Source organism: Schistocerca americana, chromosome X, assembly GCF_021461395.2.
Source record: "Schistocerca americana isolate TAMUIC-IGC-003095 chromosome X, iqSchAmer2.1, whole genome shotgun sequence".
Lineage (NCBI taxonomy): Eukaryota > Metazoa > Arthropoda > Insecta > Orthoptera > Acrididae > Schistocerca > Schistocerca americana.
In genome coordinates, this window is record NC_060130.1 from 703572686 (window position 1) to 703586154 (window position 13469).

A 13469-nucleotide genomic window follows, 5' to 3' on the forward strand; every position below is an offset into this window, starting at 1 on the left:
GAATGTACTGGGCACATTCAAAAGAGATTGGGTGGCAGGATTTTGGAATTAAAAAAAGAACTCAAGGGCCAGAAACTGTAAGATGATAAGTACTTTGGCGGTCCTAATAGGCCTATTGACAAAGAGATACATACTTTACAAGTACATCATGACAAATCTGTAAGGAAAAACGGTACACTGAAAAGGTACACATTATCGGAAAATGTAAACTCTAGTAAAAATAAGTGTAAGACGGAGATCTTTGAAAATTGTTTCGCCCATAAAGAACACGTTTTTAAGTGGGTTGTACCAAATTTCATTGATTAATCTCAAAAGCTCTTAGCATTACAACGATTGTTTTCCAGGAGTGTAATCCTGCATATGCTCCCGTCCCCAACTACCTCGGCCATCCGGAACGCTTCACGGTCCGATCCAAATTCTCGACCTGTCACGCGCAAGTAGTGCCCACTTCCGTTGCCCAACTGATAGCTGCACTCGTGAAGTCCCGCAGAAGTTCGATATTATTGTGCATCCGCTCTGAAAGTACACAGAGTCTTCTTCTTTCATACATATATGTGCGTGCTATCTGTTCTGTCTGGTGGGCCATGAAGTGTTTGCAGGCGGCATAGGCGACTAAGACAACCATTCTAGAGAAGTGGAGCATCCGGGTTCGAGTCCCGGTCAAGCACAAATTTTCAACATTCCCCACTGAATTATTTCAATGCGCGTAGGCGGCTGAAGTCCTGTTTTGTAATTTTGTCATTTTTTTAATTCTTACTTTGCGATGAAATATGATTTGTTGTAGTATTTGGTGGAAAATTACAAGAAAATGATAATGATAAAGCTCGATCGCTGTAGGGACAGATGTGTAGCATCGAGCGAGGTGGGACAGTGGTTAGCACAGGGGACTCGCGTTCGGAACGACGATGGTTCAAACCTGCGTCCGGCCATCCTGATTTAGGTTTTCCGTGATTTCCCGAAATCGCTTCAGGCAAACGGGGGAGTGGTTCCTTTGAGAGGGCATGGCCGATTTCCTACCCCATCCTTCCCTAATCCTATGGGACCGATGACCTCGCTGTTTGGTACCCTCCCCCAAATCAACGAACCAACAGATGAATAGTAAGTCACCTTAACCGCTTGCGCTAGCGTCGCTTCTCGACGTCTGGCACACACTTGTGGCATTCAACACTTTGTTACTATTTTCACGTCACGAGATGTTCGTCTCCAGAGGGGTGAGAGGTGTGATAAAAGAGAAGAAATATGTGATCATGCGCAACGCGAGTAGCGAAGTTTCATAGGAAAAAATCAACAGTCTCATCGTTAGGGTGGTAAGACGACAATATCTTCAGTTCAGGCTGTAGCGTCAGCCCAAACTGATATCTAAATCTATATGACTACTCTGCAGTTCACATCCAGGTGCTTGGCAGAGGGTTCCCAGAATCACTTTCAGACTATTTCTCAACTGACTATATCGACTATCGAATAGCACGTGGGGAGAATGAACCCCTAAATCTTTCCGTGCGAGCTCTGATTTCTCTTTTTTTATTACGGTTGTCATTTCTCCCTTTGTACATGGGAGTCAAGAAAATATTTTCTCATTCGTAGCAGGAAAATGATGATTCAAGTTTTGTGAAAACATCTCGCCGCTGCGATAAACGCCTCTGTTTTAATGATTGCCACTCCAGATCGCGTGTCAAATCCGTAACATTCTCTCCCCTATTTCGTGATAATGAAAAACGAGCTGTCCTTCTTTGAACATTTACGTTGACTTCCGTCAGTATCATCTAGTATCATTCTAGCACACAACGGACAAGCGTAATGTTGGTTATCTCTTTAGTAGATTTGTTGTATCTTCTAAACCGCAGTCTTTGGTTCGCTCTTTCCGAAACATATTCTACGTGTTGGTTCCAATTTAAGTTTTTCGAAATTGTAATCCCTAGGTATTTAGCAGAATCTACAACCTTTAAATTTGTGTGATTTATCGTGTAACCGAAATTTAACGGATTCCTTTTAGCACTCATGTGGAGGACTTCAGATCTTTTATTGTTCAGGGTCAATTGCCACAATTGTAAACACACAGATACCTTGTCTAAATCATTTCTTAAATCGTATTAATCTTCTGATAATTTACTAGATTGTAAATGACATCATCTATAAACAATGTAAGAGGACTGTTCACATTATCTGTCAAAGATATCATTTCTGTTTCACTTGGTGACTTTTCATACATTACTGTGACCTGTGTCCCTTCTGACAGAATACGAATCCATCTCCCAACTGATCCGGTACACCGTAGGCAAGCAATTTGATTATAAGCCGCTTGCGAGGAACGTTGTCAAAAACCTTCTGGAAATCTAGATATTTAGAATCAACTTGAAATCTCTTGTTGAAAGCACTCATTATTTCGTGTGAATAAAGGTCTATTTATGTTTCTCAAGAACGATATTATCTGAATCCGTACTGACTATGTGTCAATAGACAGTTTTGTTCGAGGTAATTCATAATGTCTGAACACGGTATATGCTCCAATATCTTCTTTCAAATTGATGTCAGTGATAGGGATCTATAATTCAGTAGACTACTTCTGTTTACTTTGTTGCGCATTGGTGTGTGTGTGTGTGAATTGCTATGGGACCAAACTGCTGAGGTCATGGGTCCCTAGACTTCCACACCACTTAAACCAACTTACGCTAAAGACAACACACACACTCATGTCCGAGGGAGGACTCGAACCTCCGGCGGGAGTGCATTGGTGTGATCTGTGCAACTTTACAGTGCTGAGGTACGGATGATTCGTCGAGAAAGAGGTTATATATATTGTTAAATATGGAGCTATTGTATTAGCACACTCCGAATGGAACAGAATTGGTACTCAGTTGGACCGGAAGACTTACCTTTATTACGTGACTTTAGTTGCTTCGCTACACCGGAATAGCTACTTCCAAGTTAATAAAGCCAGCAGTTGTCCTTGATTTGAATTCTGGAACGTTTACTGCATCTTCTTTGGTGAACCAATTTCCGAAAATCGTGTTTAGTAACTACGCTTTAGTGGCGTTGTCAATGGTAACCTTGCCATTGCTATCGCTCAGTGAAGATAATAATTGTGCGTTTTTAATGGTGTATTTTACAAATGACCAAAATATCTCTGGATTTTCTGACATATTTTGAGAGAGAATATAATTGTGAAAGCTACTAAAAGCGTCTCGCATTGAACCGCCACGCGCTAAATTTCGAGCTTTTGCAAAACATCGTCAATATTGGAGATTTTGCGTGATTTTAAACTTGGAATGCTTTTTTTGTTGCTTCTGCAACTGTGTCCTGACCTGTTTTATGTATCACGCGGGATCTGTTCCGCCTCTTATTGGTTTGCTTGATGTGAATCAATTTCCGTCATGACTATTTCTTTGAATGTAGACCACATCAGCTCTGTGTTTACATACTTGGTTTGGAGAGAAAGGGGACTGTCTCTCAGAAAGCTGTCAGCGAATTTTTATCTGATTCTTTAAATAGACATATTTTGCTTTTATTTTTGGTGGATTCCGATGTTACGATATTCAGTCTCGCTATAACGATATAGTGGCCACTAATCCCTGTATCCGTCATGACTGTCTTTAATTGCTCAGGATAGTATGGTCCCAAGCTGCCTAGTATGTTATTGCAACCACTTACACTTCTTGTGGCCTCCTGTGGAAAGCCTTAAAAATAATTTTTTACACGAATTGGTGCGACTTCTTCTGGCACGCGCTCTGTAAAACTTTCAACCTCTGTTCAACGTAAAAATCTGAGAAGAGCATTGACTAGAGCAGCATTTGTTAGCTGTAAGTATGTGCCACAGTCGTGCGAAAGATGATCAAAATCGGTGACAGGTTAGGTAGATGCTTCTCAGACTGAAGTGCATGTCCATGTTAGGAAATGCTTGTGGCCGAAATGCGTCAGTAACCTCCTCTGCAAAAACAGACGTACAGCGAGGGAGTGATACATGGAGAGGCAGGCAAGGGCGCGGGAGATACGGCCGGGCGCAGTTGATGCCGCTGCTGTGATTACCGAACGCGATGCGGGTCGCGTTTTATGGGCGGCGAGGGGAGGCGGTACCGCCCACTAATGAAAAAACTTGCGCCCATTGTGTGCGCAGCTGCCACCGCGCACAATACATAGCTCTAACGATCGCTTACTTTTTAATTAAGATCTGTGCCGAACAAAACGGCCTACGATGACTGGACGCTAGTTCCAGCGTCTGTGTGTAACGCATATTTTGCAACGAGTGTCATAAATACTACAAAACTCCTGATGGGAGAAAGGCTCTCGAGACAGTAATTAGCGGTGGAGTGTTTCTCGAGAAGTTTTGTAACCACGTAGCTGGGTCAAGTGCATAAGAGCGACGATGACTTTGGTCAAGTCTAAACTCTCGTAGGTGAGAGTCTGAACTACTTTCAGTCGTGCCTTCACCCATTGCTGCCGTTGGTACTTGTCTCTTCAACTGACCGTCTTAAATCTAGTCGTCATCTGTATCAGTGTGGCTCAGTCCAGGAAATTGGCCCCACATTAGTGAGGAACTGACTTCAAATCCCACACGACAGATCTGAATTAAATTTCTCGTGGTTTCCCTACATCACTTTGGACGAATGTCAGCCTTCTTTCTTCAACAAGGCTATGAACAATCTCGTCACCGATTCTTGTGCAAGTGAGCTACTGCTCTGTCTGCAGTGGCTTGGATGTCGACGGAACGTTTAACCCTAGTTAGCTTTCCTTCTTTATTATTCTATAATCAGGATTACTACGAGAAGTGCAGCTGGATGTTATACATGGAAACAGATATTCAGTTAAATGATATGCCTTCCTACTGGAAATCTATACTAAAGCCATTAACATCTGGAGGCAATAGGACGTTACAAAGATTTGCAAATACGGAACAAAATTAAAGATGTGGAAATCATTAAACATTAAAATGTAGTATCTTTTGACTATAAGATTAATTAGACGTAAATAAAATCAGTTATTTAGTACAGGGTGAGGCAGCTAGGACAGGCCACCCAAAATACTGCATACCCAAAAATAGTAAACACTGAATCTGCTCAAAAGTACTCGGAGACGCCAATGTAATGCGAAATTAACCACTAGATATTAAGAAACGCCAAACCGCCAGTATAAAAGGAGGCGGGGAGTATTTTGTTTTCAGTAGGGAAGCGGGAACAGCAGAATCGTCGTTTCAAGAGAGCTTAGTGGCTTCGAAAGTGCACTAGTCATTGGACGCACCTCACAGTGGACATCGAGCGGATAAAGGAAGCGCAGAACCAAGAGACATAAATTTGTTTGACACTCGGGAAAATGCTACAAATTCCGAAAAATCTAAACTGGATAATACTTGACCAAACGCGCATATGAATATCTTCGATGCTCTGGTTTTGTCCCAAAAGGAACTAAATGTCTGCTCTCTGCTTGGAACGCATCTCCGTTACAGACGCCATTTTGGAAGCTATGTATAGCGTTGCCACCTATCGGACCGCGTTTTTTTCCTGAACGCAGGTTAGTGTTATTCAGAGTTCCCATACACCACATTATTCCGCACTCTTTTGGCTAAAAAACCTTTCAACATAATTTCCGTTCAGTGCGATGGCCTTTTGCCACCATAATAGGAGGTCTTGTATGCCCCCCATGGTCCCCCACTGTACTGGTCGACGTCAGAGTCAAGGCCTCGCTGCATCCATAACATTCCTATAATCCACGTACTGCTTCCTGCGGAATCCTTCCTTGGCCCATGAATCCTTCATTGGGCCAAACAGATGGCAGTCGGAAGGTGCTGTAGGGTCGTTGAGGAAGAACAGTCCAGTGAAGGTTTGTGAGCTCCGCTCGGGTGTTCTGACTTGCGTGAGGGTTCGCGTCGTTATGGAGAAGGAGAAGTTCGTTTGCACTTTAGTGACGACAAACACACCGAAGTTGTTTCTTCAGTTTCCTTAGGTTGAGGGCGGCCGGCCGGCACGAGGGAGATCTGACAGGTTTGCGCCACCTTGTTTCGATGACGGCAGACGACTCGCCTGACTACTCACTGAGCTTTTGTTCACTAGCAGGTCTCCATAGACATCCTGCAAGCGCTTATGAATATCTTCGATGCTCTGGTTTTGTGCCAAAAGGAACTAAATGTCTGCTCTCTGCTTGGAACGCATCTCCGTTACAGACGCCATTTTGGAAGCTATGTATAGCGTTGCCACCTATCGGAACTTCATGAAACTAAAGGGGCTTAAGCGGGAATATTCCAGGATGCCACACAACAAATTCCGCGTTTTCCAACCGTAACTGGCCGAGAAAAAAATGTATTGCATTACTTTTTGAACACCTCTCATATATGTGGCAGCTGCCTATTTGATGGGCTTCCCTAGAAAGATTTCAACGGCTCCCTGATGCGTAAGCTGTGAGCACGTAGATTGGAACAGTTTATTTCACTGCACTGACTTTTGTGAAAATTGCACCTACCAGAAGAAATAGCCATAATGAAGGATAAGTATAGTAGTATACAAGCAATAAGTGACTAAGATGGTAGAGATGGTGTAGATGTAGACTCTTCGACATCTCTCTCTCTCTTGTTCGACCAAGAACAAGAAGTCTGACTTTCGCCAAATCCAGTCGAAGAAGAACCGTTATACGTTGTGGAAACGTGAAATAAATCACCTGTTTCTGTCGTCGAAGTTTTCATATTAAATAAGAAAAACGGTATAAGCATGTGCAGACAAGAGAGTATGAGCGTATTCCTAGAAATGTGGTTTTCATACCGCGAGATTTCGTCTCGTACATGCATTACTTACGAAGTCAATCTTATATCAATAAAATGTCATATCCAGCAACGTATTTAACACCCTTACCATTATTACCGAAATGTATGACGAAACGTACACATATCCTGAAAAATTCGGTGAAAGGTCTCAAAAATAATGGAAAACAGCATACCCTTACTGGCCTTCAAAGTAATCACCTTCAGCTACAACACGCCTCTGACATAGGTTGTAAAGCTGTTGGAAACTCAGCAAACTCTTACTGTGGAATCATTCGTAGAACCGTGGTCAGCCGTTGGACATCCGCATCATTACAGGACATGGGACCTGATACTACCAATACCATCCTGAGACCAAGTTTGGCATGGCATGATGTTCATCGTCTTCCCCTCCTCCCTCAGGTAGATATTCATGATGGTTCAAGTACTTGTTGTCGAAAAAGGCGATCAACATCATCTTAATCTTGGATTTTGCCAACAGAATCTTTTTGGAGGCGGGAAGGCGATGAACACGATATCATTGACTGTCGCATAGTCTCATCTCCTGTAAAGATGTGGATATCCAGCAATGCGTAACCACGGAGCTTCGGGCGATTACACAAGAAACCTTTGCTGACCGTTCCCCACAACCTTACAACCGATATCAGAATTGTGTTGTAGCTAATGGTAATAGCTCTGAAGACAGTTAAAAATGTTTTCTTTGTAACTATTGTTTCCTTTATTTTCTCAGACCATTCACCGAATTTTTCAGGTACATCTGGTACAAGTGAATACAAAATCAGTATACAGCTTTTGTTACAAGGCTAATAGAAAAATTGTTTTTGTTTCAGGTAAGAAGTGACAAGGGATTTCCGAGAAGCGATTCGCGAGTAAAGCCGCTTGTTCGAGGTGTGATAACGTTCTTCTTCCGGCGTTTGTAACTTAGAGGTAAGTATTTTCTACTATACTGAGCGAATGTAGTCATTAGTTCATACTTCTATGTTATGCCTCAAACAAATTTCTGTTATTAAAAACGTCGTTAGGCAAGGAGTGTTGAATAAAGGAGTCTTTAATATACAACCATTCAGATTGTCTATATTATGACACAATATTAGAGTTTCAACTAGCAAAACGACGAATTTGATGAGAAGAGAGACGGAAATCGCAAAGTCCTGAGATTACAGAGCAATAGAGTTTTATTTGTCATTTAATTCATTTTTCCATTGAAAATGTGTCAAATGTATCACTGTGCCGCGTGGAGGACTAAAATGAATGCTTCTGCATGTCGTGTATGGAAGAGCGATTATGGAAGTTGAAGTGGTCGACATTTTTACACTATATAAATTACTCCTGAGAGTGACATTTGTACAACAAATAAAGGGAATTACGATATCTTAAATAGCACTTGGGTGCGGCATTTTCGTATTAAATAAGAGGAATCCCAGCATCTTACACAGCACTTGAATGCGGCATTTGCAAATTGTACAAATGGACTAGTTGAGTAACCGGCATTGCCAGAGTCTGTATTTACTCCATTTCTGTAGTCCACCTCCTCCTTCCCCCTTTCTCTGTCCGTCTCCTCCGCCCCCCCTCTCTGTCCGACCCCTTCTCCCCCCTCTCTTAGTACATCTCCTTCTTCCCCACCTCTCTGTGTACCTTCTCCACCGCCTTCTCCATCCATCTTCTCCTGCCCCTCTCTCTGACCATCTGTTACTACCCCGTCTCTCTGTCCATCTGCTCCTTCCCCCTCTTTCCATTTACTCCTCCCACTCTAAGTCCATCTTCTCCAGCCCCCTGTCTCTCCATCTTCTCCTATCCCCTCTATCTCCTCATCACCCTCTCTATGTCATCCTCGCCCTTTCCCTCTTTATCTTCTCCTCCTCCTCCTCCTCCTCCTCCTCTCTGACCCTCTCCTCCTCCTCTTCTCTCTGTCTGTCTATCTCCTCCTCCCCATCTCTCTGCCCATCTCCTTCCATCTCTCTCTGTTCATCTCGTCCACCTCCTTCTCTCTGTCCATCTCCTCTTCCATCCTTCCTCTGGCCATTTCCCCCTCTCCTTCTTTCTGTTCATTTCCTCCCCCATATCTATGTCCATCCCTTCCTTCCCCCTCTCTGTCTGTCTATCTCTTCCTCCACAAATTCTTTCTCTACATTATCACCCACACTCTAGTTGAAAGTTGCTGGTTTCTACTACCACAGTCTTTCCTTGGTGATAATAAATAATATGTGTACCAAGTTTGTTTGAAACCAATCCATCTGCTTCGGAAGAGTTTTTTATCTGCGGATTTGCCTGTATACGCGCTTTCCATATATATTTCAAATATATTTAACATATTTTGCACACACTTGTACACATATTTCACCTGAATCTCTAACAAATTTAGCCCTATAGTTCCGTTTTCATGATGTCATATCTCACAAGCTATGACTTGTGAAATGATATAATTTTGTAGGTACATTCAGTGGCTTGTATGAATACTGTCTGCGAAACATTTTGCGAATAGAGTTAGTAGCAACGAGGTAATAAATTCAAACGTTTTGGGTCTTGCGGTAGGTATTCACGCATTCACTGTTTATGACATCATAACTCCTGAACTATGTGGCACATAATGATATAATTTTGGAGGTAAATTCAGTGCTATACGTGAATACTGTCTGAAAAATGTATCACGAATACAGTTATCAGGAAAGAAGCAATAAATTAAAATGCCATGCCTGATACGGCTGTTTGCTGTATGAACAGTGAAAATGTAGTAAGCGATAAACCTTTATCTTTCGTCATCTTTTGTAGGGTACCACCGAGGGAAAGTTTCTTAAAGGTTTGAAATTATGCCTATAATTTGTTGCAAGTCGCTAAGTGATCCCATCCTCAAATACTGGGCGAAGAAAGTATGGACACTCACTCATTACCAGCTGCACTGCCTTTTCGCCCTCACCCTCGCCCCTTTGTGAGGTAGGTGGTTCTTACCTACACAGTGATTCTTTCCAGACAGTAAATGATACGTGTACCAAGTTTGGGTGAAATCGGCCCAGTGGTTTAGCAGGAGATGTGGAATATACATACATACATCCATGCATGCATACATAGATACATAAATCGTACACCCATTTTTATAATTTGTATGAATGGATTAGAAGCGCCATCCGCAAGAATGTAAAGGAGGTTAATCACGATCACTTATTTTTCGAAAGAAAAGTGCTTTTAGACAACGGCTTTGCGTGTACCATTTACTGATTGCTATTATAAGTGAAATGGAAATAACAAGTTTCTCGAGGGGGGGGGGGGGGGGGGGGGGAATTTATGCTAACTGTGTCCGTGTCCCCTGGATAGTGGCAAACGGCGAGCAACTCAGGAAACGTGTCCCATCTTAGTTAAATGAAGGTTTGGAGAGGTTTGGAGAACCTATGGTTCATGAGCTGAGGCTGCTCAGTACCGGCCATCTGCCGGCCGGAGTGGCCGTGCGGTTCTAGGCGCTACAGTTTGGAACCGCGTGACCGCTACGGTCGCAGGTTCGAATCCTGCCTCGGGCATGGATGTGTGTGATGTCCGTAGGATAGTTAGGTGTAAGTAGTTCTAAGTTCTAGGGGACTGATGACCACAGCAGTTAAGTCCCATAGTGCTCAGAGCCATTTGAACCATTTTTGAACCGTCCATCTCTGTAGCTATAAACTATGTTTGAGCGACCACTGTTAGTCACGATACTTGAATGTTCTCTGGCATAAGTAATGGGGTTCATCGCTTATCTAACACGATCACGAGTTAGAACAGCCATTGGTATAATTGCTTTCTGCCAGGCTTATCTCTCGCCCGAAGTCTTGGACACGCTGAAAATGATATCGACACAGTAACTGTGTATGCAGGATCGCCCAGGCTAGAGGATGACTAACCTCGATAGATGCTGGAATAGTACATACGCTGATTCCAAGATCTTCTTCCATTCGTTGCTATAGTCGCCGCTTCATAATACAGTGCGAATGGTGACAGGTCTGCCTCGAGCCACTGTTGCTGGGGCTACAGAGCCACAGTCTGCTAGTCACAGGAAATGACAGCTGAATTATTGTACTGATGGTACCTTGTATTCTGGATATTGTTCTGCGTGTAGGACACGGGCTCGAAAGTTACTTCCATTTGGCAGACTATAACAAACGATTACGTCTGACCTTTTCTTTCGGAATAATAGGCATTCATTATGCTGGTAAGTGTAAAGACAAAACAACAATGTAAAAGCATTCCACAAACTTATCAAAACACAAACTGGTTCCATTAGAACTAAGATATCTGCTGCCCTTACCCAGAACTGTGAATATGGTTTACAGTAACAACGCTAAAACGTGCTTTTTGCATGCTGTATCCATGGACAATAACAGCGGAATGTGTCCTCATTTGCTTATTAGATTCTGTAGGTCGTTGGCAATAGCAAAGAGCCTGCAGTAGAAAGATTGTGTTTTACAGTAGCAAAGATGAAAAAGTGCTAATAGCTCTTAAGGTATGCATTTTAGAATCCGTGTTCACTGGACTTCCCTTCGTCCGTACTATCATCTTTCAAAATATGGAATACATTTTTAGCAATCTGCATAGTTTCAGTGTCGTTAAATAATAAGTGTGCTTGCACCTATAAATGTACTCAATTACTAGAACCAAACTGACGCCCCCAACCCATATAACTAGTGCAACATTGTTAACAAACCAACTACAAATACGTGTACAAAATCTGTCAAATTCCAATATCGTGCCGTCTGCGGTTCTTGTCCAATCAGAGCAAAGAATATTTATGAAAAGTAGCTACAAGTGCATGCCGTATAATGTTGTTTTCCAAATCTACTCACTACAGAAAGTTATTTATTTACTACGTAAGAAATGAGAATGTACGAAATATGGAAAATTCACTAAATGTACTTGTATCTTACATCCTGGTACAGACAGTATACTTCCCAACTAGAGTTCAGGAAAACAGCGGCACGATCATGGACAATACCTGCATTGATTGTTCTCTATTTGAAGAGGACAGCGTGCGGATAAATTGGCAATTGACGTGTCAGATCAAGCTGCATAGATAGTACGAGTACGCTGAAACGAAATCAGAGTCATATCCCAAAGTAGTGAACAAAAGAATACATTTCTTCAAAAATTTTATCACTTTTTTATAACTCTTTCCCGTTAAAAATTGCAGGTATACATGCAGTACTAATAATCAACCGGTTTGGATGACTAATGGCATTAGAAAGTCATGTAGAATGCAACGGGAGCTGTATCAGAATATGAACGACAGTCAGAGTCCGGTAACAGCATTTTACTACAAACAATACCTCAAAGTGTCCGCACCGTAGCTGAGTCAGTCCGGCTTTCGCATCCGTGCAGTGCGGACGTGCTGTTGTTTCCGCCTGCGGAAGGCGCGCGCTCGCTGATGTTTACTTTTCAAAATGGTTCAAATGGTTCAAATGGCTCTGAGCACTATGGGACTTAACATCTGTGGTCATCAGTCCCCTAGAACTTAGAACTACTTAGACCTAAGTAACCTAAGGACATCACACACATCCATGCCCGAGGCAGGATTCGAACCTGCGACCGTAGCAGTCGCGCGGTTCCGGACTGAGCGCCTAGAACCGCTCGGCCACCATGGCCGGCTGTTTACTTTTCAGCGGCCGTCACTTACGTGTAGTAGAACAATGGCCAATCGTTTTAGTAAATCAACTCTACGATTCAGCTTCTGCAACGACTACACACGACCAAAGGCCTTGGAAGTGGAACGCTTCCTACGCGACGTCGCTAAGATCCCAGCTTCCGACATCTTGGGCATACATTTGTCCATATTAAGCACTACGGTGTACGTCAAAGTCGTCAATGACGCCGTGTGCGAAAGAATACTTTATGACACCAGACACGGACTACGCCTTTGCTATGCCGACGGAAACGTCGGTGCGGTGACTGTCGACCACTCAGGTTTGGGAATGCGCACCATACGAGATTTCGAACTCTCTTCGAGTTCCCGGCGGAAGACGTTATCGCGGCTTTCCGCCCCTATGGCACTGTACATGGCCACACTGCAGGACGCTGGGCGCAATTCTAAGCGTACCCCGTTCTTAACGGTTTACGACAGATCATCATCGATCTCCATCGCCACGCGCCATCTTACCTGCAAATCAGCGGATGCCGCGCGGTGGTCATATACGACCGCCAATCCAAGACCTGTTTCGGGTGCGGCAAAGAAGGCCACCTCAAGTCTGAGTGTCTTCAGCGACGAATCACCCAATTGCCAGCCGCTACCGTGGCGCCTCCGTCTCCGACGACGGTTTTACCAGGGCTCTCTTCTCCTCCCACCGGTCGCCGTCCGTCGGACCATGTATCGGTGACCCTTCCTGCTGCTACGGATATCGCCGGGGTCGACGCGTCCCGCTCATACCCTGACGCTACTCCGGCGTCTCTACCAATAGCGACGACTTCCGATCCCCACACCCGGCCGATGACATGGACGCCCCTTCACTTATTGTTCACGCGACGGCCTTCCTCCCCGACCGCCGCGACTCCCTCCAGTCCTCCGACACAGAGGGACGAACACGCAAACAACTTTCACCTAAAACGCGCAAGTGGAGGGGAACTCCATCAACGGAGGCCCCGTACGGAACGAGACAGATTACCTCCCTGAGGCTCCAGAGGCCGTCCGGCCCGACGAAGCCTCGGAGAACGTGCACGACGACACGAATGACGACAACATGGCTGTGGCTGTGGCTGCGCCAGCGCCTACTCTGTT

At 43.8% G+C, this 13469-nt stretch overlaps 1 protein-coding gene across 1 annotated transcript in view; it reads left to right on the plus strand.

The window, feature by feature from the left end:
• The window catches only part of LOC124556824, a 329242-nt gene that overhangs the window by 289532 nt on the left and 26241 nt on the right, over positions 1–13469 (plus strand). Inside the window, exon 2 of the mRNA XM_047130838.1 lies at positions 7573–7669. The gene's annotated coding sequence lies outside the window, so the exon portion shown is untranslated. The remainder of the gene's footprint in view (positions 1–7572; positions 7670–13469) is intronic.